The following is an 18,469-nucleotide window of genomic DNA, read 5'->3' as shown; positions in this document are numbered from 1 at the left end:
AAGTTTGAGTTGTAGCTGAGCCCTTCCCCCAGGGGTTGTGCTGTAAACCCTTACATTGTGCACCTTAGGTGAGAGCACACCAATCCTCCTTCCTCCCCCGCCATTTGAATATGCTTGTTTTTTCTCTCATATGGGGGTATAGTTGTTTTTCTATTGGTTTCATATTGGGATTGAGTACATCAGATACTTGCTTTTCCATTCTTGTGATACTTGACTAAGAAGAATGTGCTTCGACTCCATCCGGGTAAATACAAACAATGTCATTTCTGTCTTTTTTATAGCTCAGTGTTATTCCCTGGTACACACATACTGCAGTTTATTAATCCATGCATTGGTTGGTGGGGACTTGGGTTGCTTACACAGTTGACAGTCTCAGCAACAGAGTAGATCAGGGGGAATTCTGTTTTTCCTGCTTCTGGATCTTAGTCAACTTTGTTAATTGTTTCAGAGAACAACAGATTTGTAAAACTACACCTGTGGTATTCATTGTCTGTCTTTATTTACCTTCTCTTTTTTATTTGATGTTCATAGACCAAGGGACATCAGTGTCAACCTTCAGTTGCTACAAGCACAGATTTTTTCATAAACAAGGACATGAAATAAAATAAGAAAAAATAATTTCTCTCTACAAATGTTTTCTTCATTTTTCTTAAAACTATCATAAATTTTACTCATACCCAAGGTACCTATACTCACTTTCAAGAGTGTAAATTATCCAACACTTTTCTTCATGGATACTGAATTTCCCAATTGGGAATGTACTTATTCAGTCCTCATGTATTAGTCTATATCTTAGTTGCACCATAAAACAAAAATCTTTTTATTATGAACAAATCAGCAGAATAATCTGCTTGATATTCTAATTTAAATTGTGTGGAAAGTCCTGCTCTGAACAGGGCCCCAAACAGATTTGCCCAAATCTTAGACTCATTGTGTGTGTGTCAGAGAGAGAGGAAGAGAGAAAAGTAAAAATAACTTATTCTAACTGCATATGTACTTTTAAGAATTTTGAAATGGTAGCTTTGGATAAGATAGCTAACAAGAGAACTACCGAATTGTTGAACTATAAACTGTCTTTTGAATGGATTTAAAAACATACACACATATGCAAGCATGTAGTTCTTCAATAAGATAGACTTGAATGTTTAGGCAGTTAGAAAAAGTACACACACACACACAATATTAAAAAAATTACATATTAAATACATAAACATGTACACACACATTAATATTATCTTGAATCATGGTCAAAAAGTTTAAAAACCACTAAGGCACATGCAGTACCTTTTGTACTTCAAAATTTTATGTCTTGAAATTGGTACAGAATATCGATTAAAACCCAGCACTCTTTGGTGATAGCACTAGCTGGTAGAAAGCATTAACACACTTTTCCAGAGGAATGAGATAACTGTCTGTACTGGCCTATTCATGCTATTAAAGGACCACAAACTGGGTGGCTTCAACAACGGACGTTTATTTTCTCATAGTTCCCCGAGCTGGAGGTCCAAGAAGGTGCCAGCAGGGATGCTTTCTGGAGAGACCCCTCTTCTAGTTTGCAGATGGTGCCTCACTTGGCCTTTTCTCTGCTGCATGTGGAGGGGGCAGGGACAGAGAGAACTTGGTGCAAGCTCTGGTGTCTTTTCCTCTTTGTAAAAGGAGACCGTCCTATCAAATTAGCGTTCTGCTCTTCTGACCTCATTTAACCCTTACTTCCTTCTGAAAAGTTTTGTCTCCAGTGCAGTCACTGTGGATTAGGGCTTCCATGTATGACTTGTGGGAGACAAAATGCATGCCAAGACACTATCCTTTCACAGATAAGTTTAAATTTCCACACAACTGATTTATTTAATAGGAAAAACAAGTTTGTGTGTCTGCTTCTGAGCGATCTTCATGACTCTCATCTGAAAGTATGAGATGTGTCATTGTGTTTTCATGTGAAGTAAGCAGTGAGTTTTTTATTTCTTGCCACACATTTTTTGGCTTCTATCTAGTGTTTTGAGTAGAGTGTACTTTCTGGTAATTACGTTTGTAGAAAGCTCACGTGACTAAAGGCCATGACCAGAGGTTCATGTGAAACCTCTGAAGCCACAACTGCTCTGGGCAATTGAGTCCATTGAAATGGAACTTTCAATTGGAGCAGATGGGTATTCACTGATTTATAATGCAATATAGGGAAGAGCAAAACCAGGTCAGAAACTCAACAGAGAATGTGAAGAAAGAAAGGGAAGATCAATGTATAATTTATTTAAAGATTAGCAGGGCCAATGTTTTTTATAAATGAAATACTACTAAAATTTCTATAGCAAGGGAAGAATCATTATTAGATAATTTAAGTTTTGAAATATCTCACTGAAGGGTGTAATTAAATAAAACCTACCTAAATATATTTTGGTTGTATCTTTATGTAGGTGAACCAATGCCAGGTGACTGCTTAATAGAGATTCCTTCCCTTCTATGCCTAAACCATTCCAGAAACTAAAACTTCAAAAAATTTCCAAAGTATCAACAAGCAACAAAATTATTTCTAGTTTTCAGTTCTGATGGGTAAAAATGCTAAATATTTTTGATAACTCAGAATTGTCTCCACAAGGATACGTAACTAGTATGGAATTAAAACATAGTTTCAAATTTCCAAGGGAAATGATAATACCAAGACACATGATTTTTCTGAGTAAAAACATTTTGGCTAATAACAAGTCCTAGTATTAAATTATTTTTTCCAAAACAAATCCGCTTAAACCATGTTGCTAAAGTACGAACCTATAGATCCAATCATCTTTGACCTTATTTCACTTCTGTTTTTATGTCAGAATATATTTTGTCTCCAATGATGGGTAATTTTAATGTAATTGTTATGTTGGAAGTAAGGAAAAATATCATTTTCTGTCAACATGCTGAAATAAAACATGTTGATATAGCTACCCATGTGAAATATTTGAAGAGGAAATGATTAGTTGGAACAACACTTTATTGTTTCAAAAGTGCCACATATAATTATAGTTGATCTGTATTCCCCAAGGAAAACAATAATGAGCTCAGTAATTTTTCCATGGAGACATACACATTTTCTGTGTTTCTCTGTTCCATTCTTTTTCAAGCTCTCTTGGAGAGTAGACGTGTTTTTAACACGTAGGATTGGTATGGCTGATTATCTTTTCTGTGAAACCAGGTATCCTCTTCTGAGGGAATGGTGTCTCCATTTAGAAAATAAAGATTATTTAGGTATTCTGGATAGTATAGGATATCCCAAAAGTTGCTCCTAAAGTCACCAGACATAGGGAAAATGGGAAATTGCACAAAATATTCATTACAAACTGTTAGAAAATATTTACAGAATATTCTCTAGGTGTTGGCCACCTCTTTCTAAAATGTTGTATTGAATATTTTGTAAATGTACATTTAACTGCAGTTTTCCATTTTCCTATGTCTGGAATATTTATGGACAACCTTTGGGGCACCTCATACAATAATTCTACAGCCCAAGGCAGGTATAATAAAAAAAAAAGATGTGACTACAAAACTCAGTAAAATCCATGCTTGTTTTGCATCTTCATTATGCACAGGCATAGCTCCGGTTCCTACTTTTTAGGAGCTGTTTCTTTCTTGAGCTCCACATAGCCTGTAATTTGTATATATTTCTCGTATTGATGTCCTTGCATTGCAGCGTTTGGAATGTTCCTGTGTACACGTGGAATAAACATCACCATGGCCCTTACCGTGCCAGGCCATGTGGCACTGCAGCTGGACACAGTGAATGGATAGCCAAGCAGAGCTTCTTTACCAGTATCATCTCCTAGGTTTCTGAAGATGCTCATAGGAATGGAATGGACATGCTCACTTTAGTTAAGGCTGCCTTATGTCATATTAAGGAAACATGCTTTGACTGGGGAGCTCTAGTGCCAAGACCCTCGAAAGACTGTCCCTGAACTCATATTTGGGCACAGTGTTTTGAAGGGACCTGAGAACATGAAAAACATAGTTTTCTTCTGCTGGTTACTTGATGGCAGCATTTGGTCTCCTCTGAACTTCACAGAGTGACGATAACCTTTGCGGTGACAGAGCTGGGACTCAGAGGCTCTTTATCTTGGCCAGACATGTGTGATTAAAGAACTTTTGCAGTCTGGGCCTTCAAAACTTTGCAATCAATCATGTTAGCATTATTTATTATGTGGGAAGCGTTACTAATTTGAAAGGTTTTATATGCCATTTTAAAGTAGCTCAGATTTTATTCTGAAAACTGTAAGGAGGCATTTGGGGATTTTAAGTCAGTGGGGTAAACAATCATGACAATAGTAAGAATGATGGATTAGAAGCAAACAAGGCTGGGTTTGGGGAATCTATTGGGAGAATAATTGCAGGAATCCAGGTAATATAGAATGAAGGATAGCAGTCTACAAAGTTCAGTTTTCAAAAATGTTGGAGGAATTGAAGGAATAGAATTTGGCAACCTATTAGTTATGGTCAGTACAGAGAACAGGAGGATGACATCCATGATTCTAACTCTGGGTAGGATTATAGAAGCTAGGAAGAGGAGAGATTTGGGGTAGATGAAAAGAATGTGGTGGTTTTGTTTTGGACAGGTTGTGATTGACAAATGTGCTGGACATCTAGGCAGCTAATTCCAGTTTAGAAAATTGGATCTGCATGCCTGGAATGTAGGAAAAATGGAAGCTGGGAAAATAGTTTAGGGTTATCACCACAAAAATGAAAGTGGTAATGAAAGTGGTGAGAATAAGTGCATTTGCCAAATGAAAACTTGTAAAGTAAGTCAACAGCAGAGCCAGAAATGAAACCCGGACTAACACCTTCATGTGGAGACTGTAAGGGATTGTTTAGCAAATAATGCAGTTAAATAAACTGATTCCTGACAGAGTCTGTTGGAAAGGCCAAGGAGTTGAGATTTTAAACAGAAGATGTTCAAGTAATGGACCATATTGGCTGAAGACAATAGTGAAGAAAAGGGATCCAAGGAAGGCTGACATAACAACATAAAGTCCACGAATAACATAACTCACGTTCTCTGTGAGGTTGTGCTCCAGCTGCGCCACTCCTGTAGGAATCAATGCCAATCCCTCCCCCAGAATTCGTGCAATGCAGTGGGTCATCTGCTCCTTGGGCACATCAAGCACAATTCCAAAGGGTGACGACTACAGTGTCTTTATGAGAAAGGAGCCCTTGGAGCACAACTAGTAGAAACCTGGGTGAAAGGTTTCTCTCTCTGGAGTTGAGCAGTGAGCGGCCCTGGTTCCAGGTGTCTGTGGGCACATACATGATGAACGCGGGTTAGTCATGGGGTGGAGCCAAGCTATGGCATGCTGGTGCTACAGTGTCGGAAAAGGGAAAAATCTGGAGGCATAGAGACCAGTGAGCAATTAGAATTATTTAATGTCTAATTCATTTCCAAATCATTCAGTCATTCAAAAACTGTTTATTAAGTACTTACTGCGTGACGAGTGCTATACGAGGTCACACAGTGCTGTGAGTAACTCTTCGTCTGTGGTAGTTTGAGGTCAGCCTCTTTACTGGGAAAACTCAAAGCCGGTATGTTCCCTTTTGAGCTTTATGCTTGCTTTTAGTTTTCGTCTAATGATGGAAGGTTGAATTCTGAATCAGAAGGCCCTTAGTCAGGCCTGCTTTTACTTTTTTCTTTCTTCTTTCTCTTCTTCCCTTCATCCTCCCCACCCTGGACTGCTCCCTTCCACCCTTCTTTTCTTCCTTCTTTTGCTTCAGACTGTATATCAGACTCTGCAGTTGTTGCTTTGATTTCTAACATATTGTGTTCTGGAGGAATAGTGGTTAATATGTATATATATATTTAGTTTTGTTTTCTGCTTTTGTTCTGTTATTGAAATACTAATGTAGATACAAATGACTGAAGTTTGACTGTGGATGGGGATCACAAAGCTTCTCAGGTTTACATTGTAATGCATATAACTGTTTTGACCAAAGAGTAAGAATAAAATGAAATCCAAGCACAAAGCATCATGATAGGCTATTAAAACTGAGGCATGGGGCGGCACCTGTGGCTCAAAGGAGTAGGGCACCGGCCCCCTATACCGGAGGTGGCAGGTTCAAACCCAGCCCCAGCCAAAAACTACAAAAAATAAAAATAACTGAGGCACATATAAATGTGCTTTCTTTTTTATCCCAAATACTATGGGGAAAAGAACAGAGCAATCAGACTTTGAACTTCATCTGCTGGTCAATAGTTAGGTCAGCCTCGCCAAGATAAGGAGAAAGTTCCTTCCCTTTCCAGACTTAGAAAATGATTATATATTTAATGAACAGGCAATCAGAGCGGAGAATGTTACAATGCAAGGCTTAAATTGTGCTGAAGGCAACAGTAGCCGCCAGAAGCCTGTACATTTTTAATTTTTGTTGTTGTTGTTATTGTTGCTGATTTTTTTGAAATTCTATTTTTAAACATTTTTATTAAGTTAAAATGTACATATAAAATTTGCCATCTTTACCAGGTTTAGGCATATTAATCAGTGATAATAAATACATTTATGTTCTCACCCACAGAATTATCTTACTTCCTTTTTTGAATTAGACCTACAGATTTTGTGGTGTCCTATTGTCTCAACTGAGGTAGAACCTGTTTGGATTCTTCCTTTTATTAAACACAGAGGCAATCGCTCAATTATCTAAAAATAGTGTCTTAATTATTATTAGCTCAAATATCTTACTGGCTTAAGTTTAATAGCTCGAACATCTTAAAAAATAAAAACACATAGGAAGATCCTTTTTTTTTTCTTTTCTAAATTTTAAACCGAACACTCACTATTTATAAATTGTCACTGCTTTTTGCTACAAGTATTTCCCATGATGTTGTCTGGCAATGAAAATTCAGAGTAATTTTTCTATTCATTTGTATGTACTGGAAAAATAACTTAATAGTTTTTGCCTCAAAGCACTTTATAAGTAATTTCATTTTCTTCAGCTAGAAAGTATGAGGATTTAGCGCATCAGGATATAAGGTTATTTATCTTTTTTGACTGTTGTGATACTATCATCTGTTTTGAGAACTTGTGTTAGGAAAAGTGGCTGCTGTGAATATGGCTTTCAAAATTGTTTGGGGGCATTATTCATCAAACTAAAGTATTGCGTTTCCTGTATTCAGAGCTAAAATCAATCGCATTTTATAAAAAATATCAAGCTCTGTTTGCTGTGAACACAAGCGTGTTTTCCAATATGGAGCAAAATGAATTCTGCTTTAGTTTCACTTCATAGATAACGTTTTCTAAATGAACATTTATTTATAATTGGTTGGGGCTGAGAGTAAACTTTGAAGTTTAATTAGGGATTATTTGATCATTTTTTGCAACAAAGTGTGGTGATTTGTTTAATGTTCAGGGGATGGCACCCTGACTGTGGTAATGGCGTTCAGCTCTTCCTGCCTCAGACTTTATTTCAGCCCGAAGAACAGCTTTTGGTAACGGCTTGTGTGTGTGCGTGTGTGCACGTGCACGTGTTTGCACAAAAACACACATAGAAAATCTCCTTTTGTCTTGACATATAAGTCAGGCAAAATCAACTTTGACCAGCACTCTGTGGTATACTTTGTCTATTCATTGCTTAACTAGAACTTACTAAATTCTAATCTGATTACATACTGCAGATAGGTTGATGTCATCTCAACTCAAAGGCAGACCAGTTTGTTCCACTTCATGTTCTGCAGACCTCTGTTGGATTTGTCACTTGTTCCGCCAGACTGTCACTCCAGATTCCCCTCTGCTTTGCTCACGTGGTCACCTCATAATGGCTTTTTCTGCTCTTGAAACTCTCTCTGGGGAGCAGCTATACTCCTGATAATGGAATAGACTCCTCACTTTATTTATTCCCTATAACACAGCTCATATAAATTATGAAATAATTTATAATTTTATAGAATACTTGTGGAAAGTTTAAGAGAATTACAGAGTAAACAAGAAAAATTTTATGTTGAGTAATCGCACAATGCTGATCCTACACTCTCCTGATCCTCCCACCTTCAAGGGGAGACCCTGGGCCATGTCACTCCTCAGCCCCTTGCTTGGTGACATGTCCTGCAGGGCTCTGCTACTCCTTCTGGTGCATGTTCCCTCTCCTGAGGGCAGAGGCCCATCTAGCAAAAGAGCAGTCGATACAAATAACATTTATTGACAAATACACTCTCCCCTAAACGAAAAGAACTGTTAAAATAATTAAACATGATGCTGGGTGTCTTAGTCTGAAGCAAGCACATTAGATGGCTTCCTCAGGTAAGACTGATTCCAAGAACAGTGCACAGGTACTGGACTTACGTGTCTGCGAGTCAACTGCCCATCAGCAGACAGACGTGCCGGTGCACGTAGTCACTGTCAGAATGAAGGAAGTCTAACTGGAAGGATGAACTCCAGCCCCCGTCCAAAAGGTCGGGTGCTTTGGACCCCTGAAGTGTCTGATTTTTTCACCTTTGATTTAAAGGAAAGCTTCTCACGTCTTATGGCCCTTTGTTTGTGGCCACCCTGGTTTGATTGATGTGTCAGTGGCCCCCTCTATTTCCTAGTGCCTATTCATGAGAAGCGAGGCTATTTCTTTTCGTCAAGGTGTTTTGTGCTTCCAGTTTTCTGTGTGTGTGTGCGCGCTCATACATGGACGTGCACGGGTGTGTACCCATCTCTACTCTTATTCTTGTCATTTCTACCACACTTTGAGAAGCTGTTAAACAGATGTAAACTCTATACTGCATAGAACTTCAGTTTAGCAGTACTGGGTTGTGTTCAGTGTATGTTTCTGAAGGAGCAGACAAGGCAGCAAGGATATATATAAGCAGGGCAGGATACGATCCTGCTTTGAAGCCATGTGAAATGCAGTATGTGAACTTTGTCATTAAGTGTGATTTCACCAAAAGGCAGCGTAAGTCTAAGTTTGAGTAGAGAAGAATAACAGTTTTGCTGAACAATGTCTCTGGTTTGCCTGGTGAGGACTATTATAAAAGGGATCCAGACAGGTGAAATGGCTCAGACCTGTAATCTCAGCACTTTGGGAGGCCAAGGATTGCTTGAGGCCAGGAATTCAATACCAGCCTGACCAACACGGAGAGACCCTATCTCTCTACATATAAAAAAAAGTACAAGAAATTGCTCAAGTGTAGTGGTATATGCATGCCTGTTGTTACAGCTTGCTCAGGAGGCCAAGGCAGGAGGAGCCTTTGAGCCCGGGGAATTTGAGGTTGCAGTGAACTATGACCCCATGACTACTCCAGCCTGGGTGTCATAGTGAGACCTGGTCTCAGACCAGAAAAAGGAGAAGATACACACCACCAGCGATTTCACTCCACACAAGTCCACAGTGCTAATCGATTTGTTTGTTTGTCAATGATGTCAATGTTTGATTGTCCATGATGTGTCAGGCATTTTACTAGGCTTGGGAATATAGCTATATAAAAAAAAACTCACAGTATTTGCCATCAAGGAGAAATGTCTGTGGCATGCAGGCATCTAGTAATAATGAGGATGGATACTGTCCTAGAGACAGAAAGAGGGTGCCTTGTGTGCAGTGGGGCACGGCAGTGAGAATGACTAATCTAATCGAATGAAATGGGAGAAACAGCACAAAGAAAGTAATGTCCTGATTTCTCATTTGATGAGATTTTTCATTTGATGTATCCTGTAGCATTGATCTGAAAATGTATCTGGAATCCAAGCACTTCTCACCTCCCAGCGTCCTTCCCTGGCCTCACACTGGATTCCTCCAGGGACCTCCTAACTGGTCCACTTGCTCTCACCTTTGCTCTGTGCAAAGTCTACTTTGAACAAAGATTCCAGAATCATCTTTTGGAACATGAGTTATACTTTATGTCATTTCTCTGCTTAGAAGCTCCGGCTTCGCCTTGTCCTCAGAGTAAAACTAAATGTGTCTGGAAAGTAGCACAGAAGTTCTATATGATCCAGCCACCCCCCCCCCCTTGCTCTTACTCTCTTCTTTCCCTTTGCTCATGCCACTCAGCCTCACTCCCCCACCCACTGACACACCAGCTGCTCTCCGTCCACACACCTTTGCACTGACTGTTCCCTCTGTCTACAGCGGTGCTCTTTCCCTAGTGCCTACCTGGTTGGCTTCCTAATACCACCTCCCATCTGTCAACCAGGCCCGCCTTGGCCATCCTCTGTAAGGTTGACACTCCTCTACCCCCAGCACCTTGCCCTGCTCTGGATTTTCATCATATTCACTAACTTCTGAAGTCACGAATGTATGATGTACTCTTTATTATGTGTTCTTGTTTAGCCTCTGTCTCTCCTCCTAGAAGGTGGCGTTCATACGGAAGGAATTGTTGCTCCTTTGCTTTATCAAAATCAGTTGTGATGCTGCTTGGCATATAAGGGACATTCAATAAATGGTTGTTGAGTTGAATGGGTTAAAAAGTGTTCAGATAAAATGATTTAAATCAGAGGACGTGGTAGATTTCAGAATTCAGAACAATGTTGGCTAGGCATGAGATAATGCAGGGAGTTTCTCTCTCACCCTTACTTTCAATAGTAGCATATTTTGTGCCTCACTGATAAAGTGGAAGGGCTAGTTTTTCCTCTCTGTCCAATCAGATAAGACTGTAATTTTATTCATTTTTTTTTTTTTTACATTTTCAGTAGAACCAGAGTATACTTATTTGGGTGGTTTTTATTCATTCTGTTATATTTTATAGATACAAAATAAATGACAATATTTAAGAAATGATTCATTTGAAAATTAAATAGTTTGGCAAATAAGCTACTAAAAGTTTTTAATAGGATAAAGTGATTCATATTTTATTAAAAAAATTTCTGAGTAATTCCTGTAAGATGTTACAAAGTTTGATATATCATGTAAGAAGCTAGTTCAAAAGCTAGTCTCTACTACAAAAAAAAAATGTCAAGGAAATTTCATTTTTATTCCTGATGGAAAGGTTTTATGACAGGAAGCATTTTGGCATTCTTAATACTTACATTATTTTGTTTTATTTTTAAACAATTGGTCCTTCTTATTCCCTGTTACTGTGTTACAGAGTACCACCTTCAGCCATGTGAAACACCAGATAGAATAGTTGATTCCATCTTAAGTATTAGTAACACTCTCTAGAGGGTTTTTTGTTTTGTTTTGTTTGTGGTTTTTTTTTTTTTTTTTCAGTTTTTAACCAGGGCTGGCTTTGAACTCACCACCTCGGGTATATGGGACTGGCACCCTCTAGAAAGTTTTAATATTTTTAAACTTTCTAATCTATGTAAAAAAGATACATTTGCTGATTTGAAGGTCATGTGTTTTAATTGAAAAGTAAAATTTATCCTTACTGAATTAAAATGAAGGCATAAAGAGCTACTTGTCTATAACTGAGATGTACCCAGAGAACAACACACGTAATAATAGTATTAAAGTGAAGCGAGTGCTTAGAGAAAACGTGTTCGTGTCCATAACATGAAATTCATTTAATATGGTTCCCTAAAAGAAGAATTGGTATGTTTTCCAAGATCTCCAGTTAGAAAAGGTAGTTGCCTCGAATGCATAATGCGAAATCACCAGGCCTTTACTTTTACCCTCCACTCCTGGCCTCTGGGTAAGTGTTGATTTGAAGTAGCCCAGCTTGTCTTCTGCCGGTGAACTTGGCAGGAAAGTCCTTTATTGGAGATGGTGTGTCCCAGACTCCTCTTGATCTACTCAGTAATTCTAGATGAGCAGCTTCAGAAGAGGAGCAGATCGTTGTCTCCCTTCAACAATTTTACATAGTAAAATTGGGAGTACTGATACTATTTCTGGCACTTATATCTGTGCTACTTTAATGACTACTACTTGTGAAATAAAGCCTGTATGTTTTTTATAACTTGAGAGGGAAAAGCGAGGGTGTGCTCAGGCTTGACTGGAATGAGTCTCCCTGGCTTTGAGATACCATCCTGCTGAAAGGCTATCCAGAGGGGAAATGTTTTGTAGTTTTATATCCAAGGCAGATCATGGTTTTATTGCCCTACATTTAACCAGTGGGAACGCTCACGTGCTTTTTACAGCCTTTATTTCGTGTGTGTCTATATGTGTCGTGGGAAGGTGATGCCACCACTGATGGTTTTTGAAGGGGTGGCTAGTAAAAAATTGCCAAGTTAGAGCACTGTTCTTATTTTGAATAAGCAGATCGAATCTTATGAGAAAGTTCCCCTAATTTTACAACCATCATTATTAGAAATGATGGTCATTATTGTTGGGGCTAAAGGAAAGCTTTCTCTTTGCCCTTGGAAGGCTTGCTGTAAACCAATGGTAAGAGGCAGATTATTAATTGGAGAAAAGGTGTATAAATTTATTATTGACATGTAGTTGGGAGCCTCTAGGATGAAGATCCAAAGATACAGAAAAAATTGTCCGTTGTCATGTTTAGGATCCACAAAGCATGAGCAATCCCATAGCAATATAATTGGGCAAAATGGGTATGCTCTAATGTGAACAGACTGAGTGGGGAAACCCAGCAAAGCCGTCTGTTCAGATTTTCACCGGCCTCTCTGGCTGTGTATTTTTCCATGTGGGCTGGGGGAGCACCATCTTTGGAATGGGGGTCTTATGACCTATCGTCAAACCAATTAGATAAGTTTGATAATTTTCATGGCCAGTTTTTACATAAAAAGATGGAGGGAAAGTTAGAGTTATAGCTGGGTTTGGAGAAAAGAGGTTCCGGTTTCTGGTAGAGGGATTCTGCTTTCTATGGGTAGCCTTGGGGGAGAACAGGAGTAGAAGAACTTTTGCTCCTGAGGCTGTTTTTGAGGCCTCTCTTTTGGGGTACAGGTTTTCTGAGTCATTATATTGTTAAATAGTGATGAACTAAAGGTGGACTTCATAAAACAGTTACATAAATAGAGGAATTATTAGAAAAATATGTTTGAAATTGCTTCTAGATCCCCTACTTATAAAAGAAAACCCCAGCTTTTATGATGAAGAATATAGCTTTTATAAATTGAAAGCACATAACTCCAAAGTGTTGTTTCTGAAGTTCTTGGGTAATATTAAAGTTCTAGAATTTCGTATTTGATAACCATTCTATTTTTAATCTTTTTCTCCTGTTGTCTGTTTGTGAGTCCTTGCATTTATCCCTAATCTGACATTGCTAATTGAACTAGAACCAGTTTTAGATCTTTCTACATCATGTCCTAATCATCTACACTTGGCAGCCATGATAGCACCATGTTATTGTATTACTAAAGCTCTCGGGGAAGCGGGGTATTTTGTTTATAAAGCAATCATGTTCATATTTATGGCCTGTTCCCTAATGGAGAAACTGGCAGTTGAAAGATAATTTTAAACTACAGAAAAATGAATTGGTTAATTCTCTCTTCTTTTCTCTTTTCTCTGAATTTTTCACCTTCTGTTATTCAAAATGCCCAAGCAACCAACTTTTACATCTAAGCTAAGGAGGCTAGTGGGGGGAACTTGGGAACAGTCAAAGCCTTTGAGAAATTTGTTATGAGCCCTGCAGATGTTAAAGTCAGACACAGGCAGAAGTTCCATCTCACTCCACCCTCTCTAAGCTTTGCTTTAATGCGGGAGATAATTAAGCTGGATTCACTTCAGTCAATATCAAACAAAAAACAGTAGGTGATACTGGCAAGGTGCTTCTCCCCTGCCTCTTCTCACCTTCCTGAATATTCCTTGTCCCTTTATTACCTTATGTAATACAGGCTTCATAAAGTAACCCGTCCAAGGAATAATCAAAACCTATTATAACACAGCTCTCTGTCAATTGGATTTAAAAAATAGGCCAAATCATGTTCTCTGAAGCTCAAAGTGATACTGTAAGTGCTGTATACGAAAACTAGCTGGCCTGAGGTTACTAGCACTGGGAGGAAAGGGGCTCCATTTCATGTTTTTTTCACTTGGATGAGTCCTATGCTCTTCACGCGGTGTGAGTAGACGCTTTGGACAGCTCCAGTGGCCGCAGGCAAGGGGTGTTCTGTGTGTCCCCATCAGGCTGCCTCTGCGTGCTGTTTGGAAATATGTATTGAAAGGACACTAAAGTCTAGCTCTTTGACTTTTGTTTCACAGTGGAAGCTTCCCATGTATTATCCTTACATTCAGAGGCAGTGCTTTTCCCTGCATTCATAAGCCATCGGGGCACAGCTGGTCAGACAGTCCCATGGCACTTCGGTGTGTACACCAGGTTCAGGGTAAGCCTGTGTGCTCCTCTGGGTGAGAGGCCAGCCAGGCCTTCCTGTCACATCTGGAATATTCCCATTGCCCCTTCTTTTAGTTTTTGTCTTTTCTTCCTATTTCTTAGGCAGCCTCCTTACAGTTGAGCCAAGTTAATTAAAATACAGCAGCATGCTTGTAAGACAGGGCATGTCCCACACAGTGAGCAGCATTTCTGTAGAACTAATTTGGCAGTGCTATATTTGGTGTGGGAGAGACAGCTGTGAGTATTCGCTTAATGTGCATGAATACTTTGCATTATTAGACCCTCTCTGCTACTTTTACTTGCTGAAATGGGGAGAGAATTTCTGGCTTTGCATTGTTTTCCAAAAATACATGTCCACTTTTTCTTTTTATTTGTTTTCCTAATTATTCCTGGAAGTGTTGTTTTACATATTCATAAAAGGGTAAAAGCATTCATTATAGTTCAATTTATTTATTTTTTATACATTTTTTTCCTTTTATTAAGTCATATGCACATAGATCATGAATACATTTTTGCATTTGTGGGGTACAATGTGTTGGCATTTTTATATAATTTGGAATGGTTATGTCAAACTTATTAATATAGCTTTCACCTCACTTACGTAATTATTGTGTTAAGACATTTATGTTCTGGGCAGTGCCTGTGGCTCATGGAGTAGGGTGCCGGACCCATATACCAGAAGTAGCCGTTCAAACCCAGCACTAAAAAAAAAAAAAAAAAAAAGACATCTATGTACTATACTTGGTAGATTTGACTTGTACCCTTATAGTATGCTCCACAGGTGTGGTCCCACTGTTTACCCTCCCTCTATTGGCCTTCCCCCCTCCCCTCTGATCCCCCTCTACTTCTCTCCTTCATCTTGGGCTATAGTTGTGATCTATCTTTTATAAGAAAGTATGAGTAATTATAAATTGGTTTTGTAAAAGTATTGAGTACATTGGATACTTTTTCTTCTGTTCTTGAGATACTTTACTAAGAAAAGTATTTTCCAGCTCCATCCATGTAAACATGAAAGAGGTAAAGTCTCTATCCCTTTTTAAGGCTGCATAGTATTCCATGGTATACATATACCACAATTTATTAATCCATTCATGGGTCACTGGGCACTTGGGCTTCTTCCATGACTTGGCAATTATGAATTGAGGGGCAATGAACAATCTGGTGCAAATATCTTTGTAGTAAAGTGATTTTTGGTCTTTTAGATATACACCTAGTAGAGGAATTGCAGAATCAAACAGCAGGTCTACTTTTAGATCCCTGAGTGTTCTCCAAACTTCTTTCCAAAAGGAAGGTACTAGCTTGCATTCCCACCAGCAGTGCAGAAGTGTTCCCTTTTCTCCACATCCACACCAACATCTGTAGTTTTGGGATTCTGTTATGTGGGCTACTCTTACAGGAGTTAGATGATATCTCAAAGTGGTTTTGATTTGCATTTCTTTGATGATTAAAGATGATGAGCATTTTTCATGCATCCCTAAACCATGCACCTGTCTTCTTCAGAGAAGCTTCTGTTCAAATCTCTTGCCTACAATGAAATGGGATCACTTATTCTTTTCTTAGTGATAAGCTTGAGTTCTCTGTGGATTCTGGTTGTCAGACCTTTGTCAGAAATATAACCTGCAAATATCCTCTCCCATTCTTGAGGGCAGTCTACTTGCTTTACTTACTGTGTTCTTTCTTGGCAGTAAAGAAGCTTTTTAGTTTGATCAGATCCCAGTAATGTATTATTGGTATAGCTTCAATTGCCCAGGGGGTCCTTCTCATAAATTGTTCTCTCAGGCCAATTTCTTCAAGTGTCTCCCCTGCACTCTCTCCAAGAATCTGTATAGTTTCATGCTTAAATTTATGTCTTTTATCCAGTAAGAGTCAATTTTTGTTAGAGGTGAGGGTCCAGTTTCAGTTTTCAGTTTTCCAGGTGTACAATCATATCATCTGCAAAGAGTGAAAGTTTGATATCCTCTGACCCTATATGAATACCCTTGATCACCTTCTCTTGCCTGATCGCAATGGCTAAGACTTCCATTACACTGTTAAAAAGCAGTGGAGACAGTGGGCAACTTTGCCTGGTTCCTGATGTGAATGGAAAGGATTTCAATTTTACTTCATTCAACATAATATTGGCTAGGGTTTTGCTGTAGATGGCCTCTATCAGTTTAAGAAATGTCCCTTCTGTACCTATTTTCTTAAGTGTTCTGATCATGAAAGAATGCTGGATATTATCAAAAGCTTTTTCTGCATCAATTAAGAAAATCATATGGTCTTTGTTTTTTATTTTGTTAATGTGATGTATTATATTTATAGATTTACATACATTGAACCAGCCTTGACAGCCTGGGATAAAACCCACTTGGTCATGGTGTATAATGTGTTTGATGTGTTGGTGGATTCTGTTTGCTAGGATCTTATTGAATATTTTTGCATCGATATTCATTAGAGATATTGGTCTATAATTTTCTTTTCTTGTTGAGTCTTTTCCTGGTTTGGGGATCAGGGTGATATTCACTTCGTAGAATGTGTTGGAAAGTATTCCCTTTTTTTCTCTGCTTTGGAAAAGGTTGAGTAATATAGGTACTAGTTCCTCTTAAAAGGTTTGGTAGAATTCTGATATGAAGCTATCTGGTCCTGGACTTTTCTTTTGGGGGAGATTTCTTATAGTTGATGCTATTTCAGAACTTGATATAGGTCTATTAAACATTTACACTTCTTTCTGGCTAAGTCTAGGAAGGTCGTGTGCTTCCAAGTATTGGTCTATTTTCTTCAGATTTTTGTATTTCTGAGAATAGAGTTTTTTGTAATATTCATTAAGGATTTTTTGAATTTTGAGGAGTCTGTTATTTCATCTTTGTCATTTCTGGTTGATGAAATTAGAGATTTTACTCTGTTATTTTTGGTTAGGGTAGCCAAAGATTTATCTATTTTATTGACCTTTTCAAAGAACCAACTTTTTGATTTGTTGATCTGTTGTATAATTCTTTTGTTTTCAATTTCATCTAATTCTGCTCTAATTTTGGTTATTTTTTTTTCTTCTGCTGGGTTTGGGGTTGGAATGTTCTTCCTTTTCCAGTTGCTTGAGATGTCCCAGTAAGTTGTTGACTTCCTCTCTTTCTGTTCTCTTGAGGAAGGCTTGCAGTGCTATAAATTTCCCTCTTAGCACTGCCTTTACAGTATCCCACAGGTTCTGGTAAATCATGTCTTTATTATTGTGTTGTTCCGAAAATTTTATAATTTTCTTCTTAATCTAGTCTATGAACCAGCTATCATAAAGCATATGGTTATTTAGTTTTCATGTCTTTGTGTGAGTATGCAGATTCCTGTTGTTACTGAATTCAAATTTTACTTCACAGTGGTCTGAGAAGATACAAGGAATAATTTCTATTCTTTTAAATTTGCTGAGTTTAGACTTGTGATCTAAAATATGATCATTTTGGAGGATGTTTCATGGGCTGATGAGAAGAATGTGTATTCAATTTTGTTAGGATGAAATGTTCTGTAGATGTCTGTTAAATGTAATTTTGAATGGTTAAATTTAAATCTAAAATTTCTTTGCTTAGCTTCTTTTTGGAGAATCTATCCAATACTGCCAAAAGAGTGTTAAAATCTCCAACTATTATGGAGGAAATCAAGTTTCTCATGTCTGTTAGGGTCTCTTTTATAAACTGAGGAGAATTCTGGTTGGGCACATAAAGGTTAATAATTGAAATCTCATCATGTTGAGTGTTTAACAAATATGAAGTGACCATCCTTGTCTTTCCATACTTTTGTTAGTTTAAAGTCTATTGTATCTGAGAATAAAATTGCAACACCTGCTTTTTTTTTTATTTCCATTTACCTGAATTATAGATGACCATCCCTTCTCTTGAGTCTATATTTATCCTTTCAGGTAAGATGAGATTCCTGTATGTAGCAGATATCTGGCCTGAGTTTTTGCATCCAGTCAGCCAACCTGTGCCTCTTTAGAGGACAATTTAAGCTATTCACATTAATTAAAAGTATTGATAAGCCTGGTAATATATTGGATGTTGAGTTTTTCAAAAGTCCAATGGACATTTTTAATCCTTTCACCACTGTCGAAGTTGGGATTTGATCAAGAGTTTCTGAGTGAGTATACTTTGGTGGTAGAGTATTGTGCTGGTCATTATAGATGATGGATCTGAGAATATCCTGGAGAGCTGGTTTAGTTATGGCAAATTTCTTCAACATGTGAATGTCATTAAAGTATTTAATTTCTCCACCATAAACAAAACTCAGTTTAGCTAGATACAGGATCCTGGGTTGAAAGTTGTTTTGTTTTAGGAGGTTGAGGGTCGATGACCATCCTCTCCTGGC

The 18,469-nt window shown here is 38.1% G+C and overlaps 1 protein-coding gene across 1 annotated transcript in view; it reads left to right on the top strand.

Moving 5' to 3' along the window:
• LOC100962107 (potassium channel subfamily K member 2-like) overlaps positions 1 to 18,469 on the top strand; it is a 61,754-nt gene that overhangs the window by 26,686 nt on the left and 16,599 nt on the right. The gene's annotated exons all lie outside the window — the stretch shown is intronic.

This window comes from Otolemur garnettii, unplaced genomic scaffold, assembly GCF_000181295.1.
Source record: "Otolemur garnettii isolate 467f Iridium unplaced genomic scaffold, OtoGar3 scaffold00168, whole genome shotgun sequence".
NCBI lineage: Eukaryota > Metazoa > Chordata > Mammalia > Primates > Galagidae > Otolemur > Otolemur garnettii.
Note: the sequence above shows the minus strand (reverse complement) of the source record. Positions and strands in the feature narration are given on the sequence as shown.